This window comes from Podarcis cretensis (genome assembly GCF_951804945.1).
Source record: "Podarcis cretensis genome assembly, chromosome: 1".
Classification (NCBI taxonomy): domain Eukaryota; kingdom Metazoa; phylum Chordata; class Lepidosauria; order Squamata; family Lacertidae; genus Podarcis; species Podarcis cretensis.
This window is the reverse complement of record NC_137170.1, coordinates 26687641-26702422: the sequence shown is the minus strand read 5'-3', so window position 1 is coordinate 26702422 and position 14782 is coordinate 26687641. Positions and strand designations below refer to the sequence as shown.

At 42.3% G+C, this 14782-nt stretch overlaps 1 long non-coding RNA gene across 1 annotated transcript in view; it reads right to left on the bottom strand.

Annotated features, from left to right (window-relative positions):
• LOC307223255 overlaps window positions 1-14782 on the bottom strand; it is a 732363-nt gene that overhangs the window by 184381 nt on the left and 533200 nt on the right. The window lies entirely within an intron of this gene.

The following is a 14782-nucleotide window of genomic DNA, read 5'->3' as shown; positions in this document are numbered from 1 at the left end:
CAGTCTTTGCTGAGTTTTGTGGGGGTGGAATGACAAAGGTACAATTCATTCCACCATGAGGGCAGCTCTTAAGTAGAAGGAAGCTGCCTCCCCTTGGATGCACGTGGATTGGTTTCATAGACCACAATTTTCTTTATGGGTCTGTGTTCATGGTTTGAAAGGTGTCTTTGTCTTGAACTAGTCTATCACCACCACCACCACCTGGCTCAATGGCATTGTTCAAAATAAAAAACTAGCACATGCCTCCCATACTTTGACTTATTTTGTATAAGTTTGTGTTGAACTTAATTGTTTACCCCCTTTCTTTCCTGATTGGTTTCTGTATATCGTTACATTGATGGAAATGTTATTTAAATGTTATCTTCTAATGTTTTCTTATTGTCATGTCATGAGCCACTGTAAGCTCATCTGCATTGTTGGAGAAGTTACATACAAATATTAAATCACATCAGCGCCAACTATAGCCATTAACATATCCTCAGAGCCTGTCCTGCTAAGTTACTTGTACTCCACACAAGGGATGTGGATGGTGCTGTGGTCTAAACCACTGAGCCTCTTGGGCTTGCTGATCAAGTGGTCGGCAGTTCGAATCCCCATGACAGGGTGAGTTCCCATTGCTCTGTCCCAGCTTCTGCCAACCTAGCAGTTCAATAGCACCCTAGTGCAAATAGATAAAAAGGTACCACTGCCATGGGAAGGTAAACGGCATTTCCGTGCACTCTGGTTTCCATCACGGTGTCCCGTTGCGCCAGAAGCGGTTTAGTCATGCTGGCCACATGACCCAGAAAGCTGTCAGTGGACAAACGCCAGCTCCTAAAAAGCAAGATGAGCGCCACAACCTCATAGTCACCTTTGACTGGACTTAACCGTCCTTTGGACAATGTATAGGAGAGGAATGGACAGGACTGCTCTAATTCTCACACCCCAAAGAGGGAGATGGAGTTAAGGAAGCCAAATTGAGTAATGTGCCTCTTCCATCCTAGAGGCAGAGCTACATTCTGGGGTATCTCACAGCTTGTACACTAGCAGAACAATCCAAATGTTCAGTGCTGGTCCTCTCCTGCATCCCATCCCATGTCCCCCAAGTGTGCCTATAAGGGTGGCAGGACCAAGAGAAAGGCCTCTCCTGAAGATCTCAAAACCCAAACCCAACTACTGTCTTTCAGATAGCTTGGCCTAAGCTGTGTAGGGCTTTATATGTCATAACCAGCACCTAACAATGCCACCAGAGTTCATCCTTTTAAGCAGGTATTCCTAATTCCTGGATGTGTAATTGTGCCTATTCCTGGATCTTGATTATAGCCCTGTTGAATGGCTACACTGCACAGCTGTATAGCCAGAGCCATTTCCAGCTTGGCTTTAAAAATCACAGAACCGCAAAGCATTTAAATATAAGAACTTTATGGCACCACAGTCATATGTTGGGTGGGTTGCCCATTTCAATACGTGCTTTCATTTGGCTGGTTTGCAAGGGAAATGAGACGACAACAGCATTTTAATCCCTCCGTTTGTTCCTCTTTGGGTAGGTGGCTGGGTACTAGGCAGCAGCTGAGGTGTGTGGGTGTTTGAAATAGTAGTTGACAATTTATTGGTAGCCAACAGGGTTTTTCAAAAGTTGTAGTGGGGGGAGCAATCACATACCATAGCACAGAATTAAATATATGTTAGTATTATCTAAAACTCAGCCAGTGTTAGTTACAGATAGGTAGCCGTGTTGGTCTGCCATAGTCAAAACAAAATAAAAAAATTCCTTCCAGTAGCACCTTAAAGACCAACTAAGTTAGTACTTGGTATGAGCTTTCGTGTGCATGCACACTTCTTCAGATACACTGAAACAGAAGTCACCAGACCCTTCTATATAGTGAGAAGGTGGGGAGGGGTATTACTCAGAAGGGTGGTGGGATTGGGTGATTGGCAGATAGCTGTGATGAGCCTGTTGACGACTCTGTCAATCTGCCAATCACCCAATCCCACCACCCTTCTGAGTAATACCCCTCCCCACCTTCTCACTATATAGAAGGGTCTGGTGACTTCTGTTTCAGTGTATCTGAAGAAGTGTGCATGCACACGAAAGCTCATACCAAGTACTAACTTAGTTGGTCTTTAAGGTGCTACTGGAAGGAATTTTTTTATTTTGTTCAGCCAGTGTTAAATAGCCTTGCGTGCTTTTCTTATCGAAAAGCTGAGTGGCCTTGATCATGGGCTTCAGGCACGTACAGAAGAGAAAGGTGTTTGCATTCAGAAGCACCTTAGATTATAGCAGGTAAAGGCATAATGAGATTCGGTGGTTACAGTGGCGTAGCGTGGGGGGTGAAGGGGCGCCAGCCGCACCGGGCGCAACATCTGGGGGTTAGGGTTAGGGGGCGCAAATCCATGGGTTAGGGGGCGCAAATTACTTGCCTTGCCGCGGGTGCTGACAACCCACGCTACGCCACTGGGTGGTTAGAATATTAAGCTAAGCATAATTCGGGCTCCAACATAATGTAGGTCTTCTGACAGTTGCCATTATTTACCTTAGACATCTCCTTGAGTGTTATTGGTTGCACTTCCTCTGCCCGTTAGTCCTATAGTGCTGGATCCGGGCAGAATGTCACATCTTGTCTGAATGTTTCAGTATTTGTGGCTGGAGAGTTTAATGCTTATCAGGGAACCTTAATTGGGATACTTTGGCAATTCTATGATATATGAAGAGGAAGCTTTGAAGTTAGGGCTTTATAGGGCCTGGTAAGCTAAGTGGCTTTGGGATCAGCTGGCTGGCTGGATAGGCAGCAGGAGTGCCAATTTGAATAAAATATTGGGGTTGCCCAAGTAAGTCCCGCCCTGCATAATCGATTGCATGGTGTGGTGTGCACATACCACCTGAATGGCAATGGCCATCAGTTTTGGGGGCCCTGGCTTCCTCAGAAATGTTATTGGGAGAGTCGAAGGGATTTTGGCCCCTGATAATTGGCTCCTATGATAGGCAGGTAGGTATTGCAACCTAAGTGGCACCCTTGCCACCCAGAGATCAGTCTACCAGTAGAAATAGAACACGGGTGGAGTTGGAGATAAAGTATCAAACTTCTACTGAGGACCTTAGCTTGAGACAGACGTGCCCCTTGGCACTTTATGCATATAAGGTCCTTGTTGTTTATGTTAGGTGGCAGGGTCCCATGAGAGGCCAGTGACTATCCACAAAGTTTGGATTTGAAGAAAGGAGCTAAATTTCAAAGTCAGGAGTGCTCTGACTTCCCCATCAAGCTTGGGCTGTAGTCCGTCTTACATTTCAAAACTAAGCACCGACTCAGTAGAACACCATTACTGTTGCATAAAACCCCTTAGTTCCCCAATCCCATTCTTGTGGCTTAACCAAACTTCCTCCTGTGTTTTGGCAGGCTGCTCAAGCAGATTGGTTGTGCAGATAAACATTCTCATTCCTTGTGTAAACAAGGGCATTTTCATAAATTTGCAGAATGAAAATGTTAATAAGCGCCATCAACATTTCTTGCCTGGAACGGCTTGAAGGTTACGAGCAATGTTGATACAAGGCCAGAAAAACCAGCGGCAGAGAGGCACGAAAGCAGTTAGCAATCAGTAATGGATGATCGAGGAGGGGTAAATAATTAAAGCGAATTCCGACAAATACAGAAAGATGTACAGAGAGCATTCAAAATGCTAACAGATGACAGACAGCTGAATGCCGACAAATGAATTGTAATTACGACTTTGACAAGCTTTTATGGCATAAGACTACTCTTTGTTCCTGATAAAATATGATAAGTAAAGAAATTGGGTTTCCCCCCCCCCTGAAAAGTCAGGAGGCAAGCCATTCTGTACCATTAATGAATGATGTGAATAGCAGGGGGAAGAATTTGTTTTTAACAAGAAGACTAATGAGTGCATTTAACTTTTTCTCTCTATTTTAAAGGCAAATCAGTACATTTAACAATAGGTCAGTTGTACTGGGTTGTATGCTTCACAAAATATGGGTGTTGAGACTTTGGTGTGAAAGAAAAGAGAGTTCTTAAGCTGGAGATTTTATTTTGCTATTTAAACTCATGTTTGCCTAGTTGTTAGCCACAACCAGAAATTGCAGAGTTCAATTTTGTATGTTATTGCTTGGTTTCTGTAGTAAAAGCATCCTTACACAAAACAGAGCTTCTGCTTTTCATTCTTTGCATTTTTGTATGTTTGAGAAATGATGGTATGTACTTTCCGTTCAAACCAGACCAATTTTATTCAGATTTTACCATACCTTGTAAGTCATTAACTCTGAATAACTATGTTTCAGAAAGGAACTCTCCCCCCCCCCGACATTTGTGTTCTTTTTCCATTTTAAAAACCTCATCAACAGGAAGACCATCCAAAAAGAACCTTCTACCACTTTTTTTAAAAGTGCTTAGTGCCAAGATTCACATTAGGAAGGGCATGTATAAGAAATGGAAGAAAGGGGAAATCACAAAGGAAGAGTATACACAAGTAACCAGCAGTTGCAGGGAGAAGGTCAGGCAGGCCAAAGCTTGGAATGAGCTCAGGCTTGCAAGGGAGGTTAAAAATAATAATAAAAGTTTCTTTGCTATGTTTGAAACAAGAAGAACAAGAAAATAGTAGGTCCTCTATTTGGAGAAGTGTGATTGGGTGACAAGGAGAGTTAGCTACTTTAAATGAATTCAAATATCCAGAGCATGAGGGGCTCTAAGGCTTCTCAAGGATTCTAAAAAACCTAAGGGTTCTAATAGAGCTTCTGGATTTAATCTCAGAGCCTTTGCCTAGAATCTTTAAGAATTACTGGAGAAGAAGTGTGGTCCATGCAGACTGAAGATGGGCAAATCCTGTCCCCCATCTTCAAAAGGGGGGGGAGAGAAGACCCCGGTAATGATTGGCTAGTCAGCTTGATGTTGGTACCAGGAAAAGTCATAGAACAGACAGCCTGTGAGTAATTAGAAAAGGTTGTCGTGATAACAAAGACCCAGCATGGGTTTCTCAAAAACAAGTCATGTCTGTTGAATTCCCCCCCTTTTTTTATAGAGTTACAAGCTTGGTGGATCAGGGGAATGCTGTGGATGTAGTGTATCTCAATTTCTGTAAGGCTTTGACAAAATCCCCCTTGATGGGAGGGTTAGCTAATGTAGCAGAAGACAGAATCAGGATTGAAGATAATGTTAACAGATTGGCGAACTGGGCACAAGCTAACAAAATGAATTTCAGTTGGGTTCTACACTTAGGACGAAAGAACCTGTTGCACAAATATAAGATGGAGGACACCTGGCTTACAGGTGAAAAGGATCTAGGGTTTAACAGTGTGTCAGTGACTCAACAGTGTGATGCAGCAGCAAAAAAATATATATAGTGCTATTCTAGGCTGAAACAACTGAAGTATTGTATCCAGATCAAGGGAAGTAACAGTCCTGCTCTATTCTGCCTTGGTCAGACCATATCTGGAGTACTGTGTCCACTTCTGGGCGCCACAATTTAAGAAGGATATTGACAAGCTGAAATGTGTGCAGAGGAGGGTGACCAAGACTTATGAATAATGGTTGAAAGAGGTGGGAATGTTTAGCCTGGAAAAGAAGAGACTGAGAGGAGATATGATAGACATTTTCAAATATCTAAAGAGCTGTCACATGGAAGATGGAGCAAGCTTGTTTTCTTCTGCTCTGGAGGGTAGGACTTGAACCAATGGATTCAAGTTACAAAAAAGATTTGACAAAGTCATATCAATGACAATATCTTCAATCCAATTAGGATTCTTAATGCCAAATTGAGCAAAGTCATGCTTTGGTCCACCATTTTGATTCAGAATGGCAACCAGCATCTCAACAAAGAAAAAGATTGATGCCTGCCCTTTGGGAATGCTCATGTCATGTTGGGCAATGGAATCTTCAGAGGCATCTAAATTGGTACAGGTTGGAACTATAACAAGAAAAATCAGGCAAAGTCACACTGTAGTCATGTTTCAGTCCACCATCTTGATTCAAAATGGCAGCTGGCATCCCACCATTGATGGAAACTGCTTCCCCCACCTCAGAAACTCTCATGCCAAGTTTGTAATCCACACAATTTGTACCCATCATGCTAAATATTGGGCAAAGTCACACCAAAGTCACGTTTGGGACTGCTAAATGACATCCAGCTTCCCAACAGCAATGAAAACAGACACCTACACCTCACGAACCCTCGTGCCAAGTTTGATGATGATAACTCGAGTGGTGACTGAACCTGTTGCGATCAAATGAACAACTCATTTCCCAAAATATATAGTAGATTTGGAGTGAGTTGCAGATGGATGTGAGATATCAACACACAGGATATATCACATCAGGGTTTGGGAGAATAATGATATCCAAGAGTAACAGTTTGTGGATTTGCAAATTGCCTGGCTCTTGAAAGCCATCATGCATCAAACACATAATAATAAATAATAATAAATTTTATTTATATCCCGCCCTCCCCAGCCGAAGCTGGGCTCAGGGCGGCTAACAACAATCAAAATAATCCAGTGATTCTAAAAACATTTCATTATAAAAATTAATTAAAATCAAATTGATGGCAACCAATAAGCAAGATTCTGTGCTGATTGCCAGAGGAGGGGGGTCAGGCTGCACCCTGGCCAAAGGCCTGGTGGAACAGCTCTGTCTTGCAGGCCCTGCGGAAAGATGTCAAGTCCCGCAGGGCCCTAGTCTCTTGTGACAGAGCGTTCCACCAGATTGGAGCCGCGGCCGAAAAGGCCCTGGCTCTAGTTGAGGCCAGCCTAACCTCTCTGTGGCCTGGGATCTTCAAGATGTTTTTATTTGCAGACCGTAAGTTCCTCTGTGGGACATACCAGGAGAGGCGGTCCCGTAGGTACAAGTGTCCTAGGCCGTATAGGGCTTTAAAGGTTAAAACCAGCACCTTAAACCTGATCCTGTACTCCACCGGGAGCCAGTGCAGCTGGTATAGTACCAGATGAATGTGATCTCGCAGCGAAGACCCCATAAGGAGTCTCGCCGCAGCATTCTGCACCCGCTGGAGTTTCTGGGTCAGTCTCAAGGGTAGCCCCACGTAGAGCGAGTTACAATAATCCAGTCTGGAGGTGACCGTCGCGTGGATCAGGGCGAGAGAGAGATAAGGAGCCAACTGCTTAGCTTGGCGGAGATACTGACGTACCCATTAGAGTTATCAGGGATACAGCACTAATCCTGCTGGTTGCTAATAAATTGACAGTGTTTGGAAAAAAGCAAAGGTCCTGACTTCCTTTGTCTCCTCAGCCTGGTCCTTACACCCTTGTCGGCATAAAAGAGTCCACGAGAAGAGTGTCCTTGCAGAGTATTTTCTGCTTTTATTCTTAAAAAGTCTTTATTTGCAAAATGACCGACCAACTGTACACACATCAACACTACCAGCTTTCACCAGCCAACCCACACACACGCACAACACTAACATTGACCACGCTATATATACAGGTACAATTAGGTGAAAGGTTGCATGAGTAATTGTAGGCCGCTGACTCATGCTGACTTAGTTCTTTTAGCATTAAAGAAACAGCGGCTAATTTTTAGCCGTGACATAAATCCTGTGCGGCTACAGACAAAAGTGCAAAATCCAAACCTAGACTACAGTGACATCAAACAACAAGCACAACATCACCCAAGAGGACTGAGGGACGGAAGACGTTCATGAGTCAGTTGAGTTGGACAGCAGTGCACATCCCTCTGTGCCTGAAGGGAGTGTGAAATGAACTCCATGTGGGTTTTGTAGCTAAAAAGCCTATTTTGAAACAGGCCTAGCTAGCAGCCCATCCCTGAGTTGAATAAGTGTTGCCACCATCCACATGATTCAAACTGTTAAATGTGTGAGTCAATTCTAAAGGAAAAGGGGGGGGGGACGCTTCCTTTCTCTCTCATGATTGTAGCCTGACTCAAAGACACATATTAAATGCTCTGAATCCTTGTATCTCTTCAGGGAGGACAGATTCTTTCAAACCCCCAAAGAAAAAGTGCAGTTAAAACCTCTTCACTGTCTTTCTGCCTGAGGCATAAGAAGGAAAGAGGCATTCGTGGTTTATACAAAAAGGTGCAACTGTCCTAGGGATATGTGACAGATCATGACGGCCAATCAGCTTGGGACTACAGCGTGTGTGTGTATCCTTCTAAATAAATCCACAGCTAAGAGCTTCAAGGGTTCCCAGCTGGAAGACAGGTACTACAAATTGAAAACAAATAGGAACTTAAGTGATCAGTAAACCCTGGAGATATTGATCTGAAATAGATCCCGGCAAAGGCACCAGCTTCGGAAAAAAGATTAAGGGGGCCCAACGTGGCATCCTGATGTCACATGTGTGATGTAGCAATGAACCAGGGGGTGGAGCCAAACACAGTGACAGCATGGTCCCATTGGCCAGTGGCCCCCATCCTCCCCTGTCATGCAGGGAAAGATGGGGAAAGCTGCCCCTAGCCAGTCACTGCAGCAGCAGCAGGAGGAGAAGGAGGAGCTACCAACCATTGAGTCATGCCATGCCCCACTTAGCTCCAGTATTGCCTGCTTCTCCTATTCCTCCCCCTTGTAGCGGGATGAGAAGCAGCTGCTGGCAACCAAAAGCCATTCTGCGCCCAGGTCTGTATTCACCCTCTCCACCCTCTGAACATTGGGCGGGCGGCCCCTAGGAGTTGGTGCCTATTGATCCTACCTTTCATTGGTTCAGGTAATTCAGGAAGGGGTGTGGCCTTGGAAAACTTAGATTGACAGCACTGTTCTGAACAAGCCATTTAACGCAGCTATCCAGAACAGCAGAAAAGTATAGAATGAATCTTTCTGTTGCCATGAGCTGCTTACCTGACACACGTTCTTGAGCCGAGAACAGCAAAGTCTGGACGAAAGGGGGAAAAACTGAAATCTCATTTGCTCTCATCTACCCTAACCTTGCTGAAGCTCGCTCTTAAGATTGCACATCCTTTGGGAAGATTTTGCAAGTGTGCTTATATACACATCAGATGGGTCTTCTCACTATGCTGAAAGACTAATAAAATCGAGAGTCTTTCACAATGCTTGTAAAGAATGAGTACAATGATATGAAAAAGGTGACTCCTATCAATGTCAATATAATCTCTACAACATCAACATGAAAACTAGCCTCATACCTTTCAAATGTTTTTTTAGAGCTCACACTTCATTAAACTAACTCTTCCCCATCTTTCTGCCATCAGAGATAAGTTTCTTGAATGGATAATGAATGTTTCAGTGACTCAGCATATCTGGACATAGTTTTCCAACACCAAAATCTCTCCCTGGAGAGAAAGAAATCACAGGCTCTGCTTTATACAAATTAAACCTACAGGAAAATTAAAACAATGGACTAGTGGAGCCCATTTTTCTCCAACTAATTAGAAAAGTTTTATCTGTGTTAATCTCTTCATTCTACCTTTCATTGCACACAATTCTTATGAAACTAGGTTTACCAACTAACCAGGAAAAATGACCTCTCTCCTAACTTTCAGCAATTAGCAAATGAACCTTTTTGTGGCATTGGGATAAGAAGATTAACACCTGAGCATGTCAGGGCAACAGGATCATGTTTAGGGTATCTTTTAATGTTTGATGGATTACTGTATTTTAATATTTTTTGGAAGCTGCCCAGGGTGGCTGGGGAAGCCCAGCCAGATGGGTGGGGTATAAATAAATAATAACAATTATTATTATTATTATTATTATTATTATTATTATTAGCACAGTAGCAGAGGATAGTAAAAAAAGTTGGCGACCTTATATACAATCTCCACTTAGGTAAAGGTAAAGGGACCCTTGACCATTAGGTCCAGTCGTGACCGACTCTGGGGTTGCGGCGCTCATCTCACTTTATTGGCCGAGGGAGCCGGTGTTTGTCCGCAGACAGCTTCCGGGTCATGTGGCCAACATGACTAAGCTGCTTCTGGCAAACCAGAGCAGTGCATGGAAACGCCGTTTACCTTCCCGCTGGAGTGGTACCTATTTATCTACTTGCACTTTGAAGTGCTTTCGAACACCAATGTGATACAGGTCTGGATCTGAAATCTCAGTTCTGACATTTGCAAAGTTACGATAAAATTAAGCTTATAACACGAACTTTATTTATGATAATTATATCCCACCTTCCCCTCAAAGAACTCAATGTGGTGTGCATAGTTCTCTCCCACTCAATTTTATCCTTACAACAATCCTGTGAGGTAGGTTAGACTGAGAGACAGGGACAGGCCCCAGTTCACCTGGTGAGCTTCATAGCCAAGTGGGAACTGGAATCCTGGTCTTCCAGTTCTCAGTCCAACACACTAACTGCTACACCACATTGGCTTTGTAGTTTTCATCTAAAATGAAGACTTGCTCTCTTAATTTTTTCTGCTTTCAAAAATTAATTGCTAAGCCCACAGACTATGTTTTCTTACATGTAAACTGGATTTGGTAGAATCGAAGCCAGTTTTTTTGTGAATTCGTAGGCAAAACTGAAATAGTTCCAAATGTTTCATAAGCACAAAATTCTCCTGATGTCCCAAAATTGTTGCAGCAATTTATCCATATGCAACATAGGTACCATCTGTTGAGACAACGGTGCTTGTTTTTATTTATTTTTTTACATTTCATTGACCTTTCAAGAAAAGATTTGTGTTGCGCATAATGATACAGCAGAAGTTTAGCAGCACAATCCTGTGACTGTTTTACGAAAGAAGCAAGTTCCACTGTGTCCAGTGGATACACAGTGTTCCCTGACAAGTGTGTTTAGGGTTTTAGCCTAAAAGAATCATAGAACTGCAGAGTTGGAAGGGACTCTGAGGATCATCTAGTCCAGGCACAGGCAAACTCGGCCCTCCAGATGTTTGGGGCTGCAACTCCCATCATCCCTGACCACTGGTCCTGTTAGCTAGGGATGATGGGAGTTGTAGTCCCAAAACATCTGGAGGGCCAAATTTGCCTATGCCTGATCTAGTCCAGCCCCCTGCAATGCAGGAATATGTAGCTATCCCATATAAGGATCAAACCTGCAACCTTGGTGTTATCAGCACCATGCTCTTGCCAACTGAGCTATGCAAATATACACTGGAAGAGACACTCTAGATCCAATTCTTAACTGTCAAAATCTTAGTCTGGATTAATAGGTATCAATGTGTGAGACCCACAGAAATCAATAGACTTAAGTTAAAACTATTGATTTCAGTGTGTCTGCTCTTTGACTGCTCTTGAATATCACCCCAAGACCATAATTTGATACGTCCACTCAGAAGTAAACTCAGAAATAATTCAATGGGACTTATTCCCAGGTAGATGAATATAGGATTGCAGCCTTCCTTTCCTTTACATCTCCTTTAAGAAACAGCAGCTTGGCTTGATTTTCTTGTTTGCCCATCTGCCTTAGAAGAACCGTTATTTCTATTTTAAAGCCTTTCAAAAATAAAGGCATTTTCGCACATGACATGCAAAATGCCTTTGAGCCTCTCTTGTGCTATTTGTGTGCATGTGTGAATATTGTTAATACAGGATAGAAAGTGGGAGAGATTCGGGTGTTGTTGTTTTTTTAAATTAAATGTACTGGAACCATTATAGGTTTTGTGTTAATGTTGCAGCTGGTGAAAAGAACTTTTGGTGTGATGTGAAAAAATATCCTTAAAAATTAACATTGCCATGCTGAACTCTATGGATTAAAACCTCTCCACCTTAAAACTGCTTAGCTGGATCAAGCATATTCTACATAGAGTGATACAAATACATCAAATAATCAGTTACTCCAAAGAAGTACTGAGAATTCGAGTGTCTTTTGCATTTGCCTTCCTTTGGTCACCCTGCTCCTCACCAGGGCGATGTGGAGGGGGTGAGGAATTAAATTCTGTTTGCATTTAAAGGTGGAGTTACCTAAATGACGCTTTTCAAAACAATAGATGATCTGAAACACAGTCATTGTTCAAAATTTTCACTTCTCTAAATTTTGCAATGCAGTTCTCCAGCCATGTAGTATCACATGTACAAATATGCATTTGCTAAGGTAAAGCGTGCCTAAAAATGCATATATTCATGAAAAATCATACTGTCCCAAAAAGCTTTATAGTAGGAAAATTGCTTTGCAAAAATGTTCATATTAGAAGTTCACACAAAAATGCTGGTGGATGTTCATGCAGACCTTAAAAAATAAAAAGCAATAAATTGCAAACTTATGTGGAAGCATAGAAAACTAAAGTTAAGATTGGCAAAAAGAGAAATGGAGAGAAACGGAAATGGGCAGATTTGCTGATCCCTCTGCACAAGCCAGCATTGAAACCTCCCTTTATTGCTGCTCACACCAACTGCTATTGACATGCCTCCAGTAACTTGGCTTTGATACACTCTGACACAGTGTCCCCCAGGTGGTGCATAGGAGCAAACACACCTACACATCTGCAGGACATGTTGACCTCAAAGTTGCTCTCTCCATTTCATGTCATCGTTTTATTGGAAGGGCCCAGCTTGCAAAAAACAACAAAGGACAAGTGAAAGCTGGAAGCTGAAAAATCATTGGCACACATTTGAGATTTTAAAGATGAAAGGAAATTGGTGAGACTCCCACGATGTCTGCATCCCTTGGGAACAGACACTGAGAAATTGCCAAACATATGACTGGCCATAATTCTATCAAAAGCTATTTATAAAAAATAAAAATAAAAATGAAGGAAAGAAGGAAGAGCCTGTCAAGTGAAATAAATTGCAGCACCTGAAGGCATGGAGTGGACTGTTATTGGGTGATATCTTGGTAACTCTCCAGTTAAAAACATACCAGGCAATAAAAAACAGAAAAGCAAAAAGAAAGGTCTTTCAAGGAAAATCGATATGAGATATCCCATATATTGCAAGGACTGTCTGGTGGCTGCTAGGTGTGCCGTGCACTATACCACTTGATTTTATTTTTTTTAATCCCATAGGAGAAAAATCACTTTCTGGAAAAAGAGGTATACTTTAGAGGATGTAAGATAAACAAGGAGGATGTTTGAAATGCAACTAGAAATATAAAGAAAAAATATTGTATGTACTGGCTCTTTTTCTTCTTTTGCTGACACACACACACACACACACACACACACACACACACACACTTTATGCTCTCTCGGCAGTTTTTTCTCCTTTAATTCCAGCACCAGTAATTTATAAATATGTACTTTTTCTGCAATGCACACACATTTTATTTCATTTACCAAAATGGCATGAGGAATCTGCCTAATGAAGAATCCATCTAACAAAACGGAATGGGGAAACTTTGCTTCTCTGAAGTTTAACCAGAGCAAAGCACTTAATTTATGACCTAGTCCTATGCATGTTTCTTTAATAGCAAGTACATCTCACAGGTCTACAATCCAAAAGCCTAAAGGCCAGTCCCATTTTGCCCAGTGGACCTTACTCCCAGGTAAAACTGCATAGGACTGACTGCAGTGTATGAGTAATAATGACGATGATGACAATTGTAGCAGAAGTGTGGTGAGGAATATGAGACCTAAATGTTACAGTGTTCTTGTGCAGCATGTTTAAAAACTCTGCATGAATTATTACTATTGTTATAATTAATTTGACATCCATTCAAGTAAGTGCAAAGACTCATTGACTTCATGATATCATTATTTGCAGCCTCAAGAGAAATCCCATTATTTCTTCTTACTGCTTGTTAAGGCAGAAATATTACTACTGCATTTGGTCCAGTTTGGGTGGCAGGCCTCTCTGTTCTTCACTCCTGTTATCTCTCCATTTTAGTGCAATAGAAATGCAGCCCTTATCCATTTGTGATTCACAGGCCACTGTTTTCCCTCCTGATCCTTCCATTTATTTACCAAGTTTATATCCTGCCCTTGCTCCACAAGGAACCCAGGACAGCAAGTGTGTGTGTGTACAATTCGAAAACAACAATAAAGCAAAAACGTTCTAAAGATTAAAGCATTCTAAAAACAATAACAATTAAAAACATTTAAAAGTCAGTTTAAAAAATACTCTAAATGCAATTGCAATTAAAAATCTACTTCCATCCAATGATCCCAGGAACAGTGTTCTTCAGCCACCAAATGCCTGGGTGAACAGGCATGTTTTCAAATTGCTCCTGAAATAATGAGGGAGAAAGACACACCACACTAGAGAGAGCATTCCACAACCAAGGAACCACCAACAGGGCAGCTTGTTGGATGACCAACAAGGTCTCACCATAGAGTCTGAGATGGTTGGAACTGGCAAAGTTGCTCAGTTAGGCCCTATAAGCTATGCATCTATTTATTTCTTATTTTGCCTTCTGTGTTTCCTTGGATAGAATTAGGGAGCCACTTACTGCAGTGCTGCGATAGGGAGGGAAAATACAATATTTTTCATCCCTATTACAGTGCTGATCTTGGAAGAAACACTCCAACATCAGCACTGTAATAGGAATGAAACAGAGAAGTACTCCTTCCTGCTTTTCCGATCCTCGCTCGAACCTTCTAGCAATGCTGTCTATGTCAGAGGGAGAAGCGGCACTTTTGAAATGTAGTATGCAACATGTTATTTTGGAAGAGGGTGGCAGGCCATTAAAAATGGCTTCATGGGTCAGCATTGGCTGTGAGTTCACCACCTCTGGCATAGATATAGACTGTTCCCCCCCCCCTATACACAATTGCTTTCTGAATGGTTCTCAATCATATACTAGAAGATCCACCTCAGAGCTACAGCTCCCAGAATAAACTACAGTTCCCAGGATTCCTTGGGGGGGTGATATAAGGGGGCTTTAAATGCATGGTGGTTGATGTGACCTTTGATCCAGTCCAATGAGACTTTTGAAACTTTTTGGTGGGTCGTAACATCCTAAGGCTGCCTTGGCATT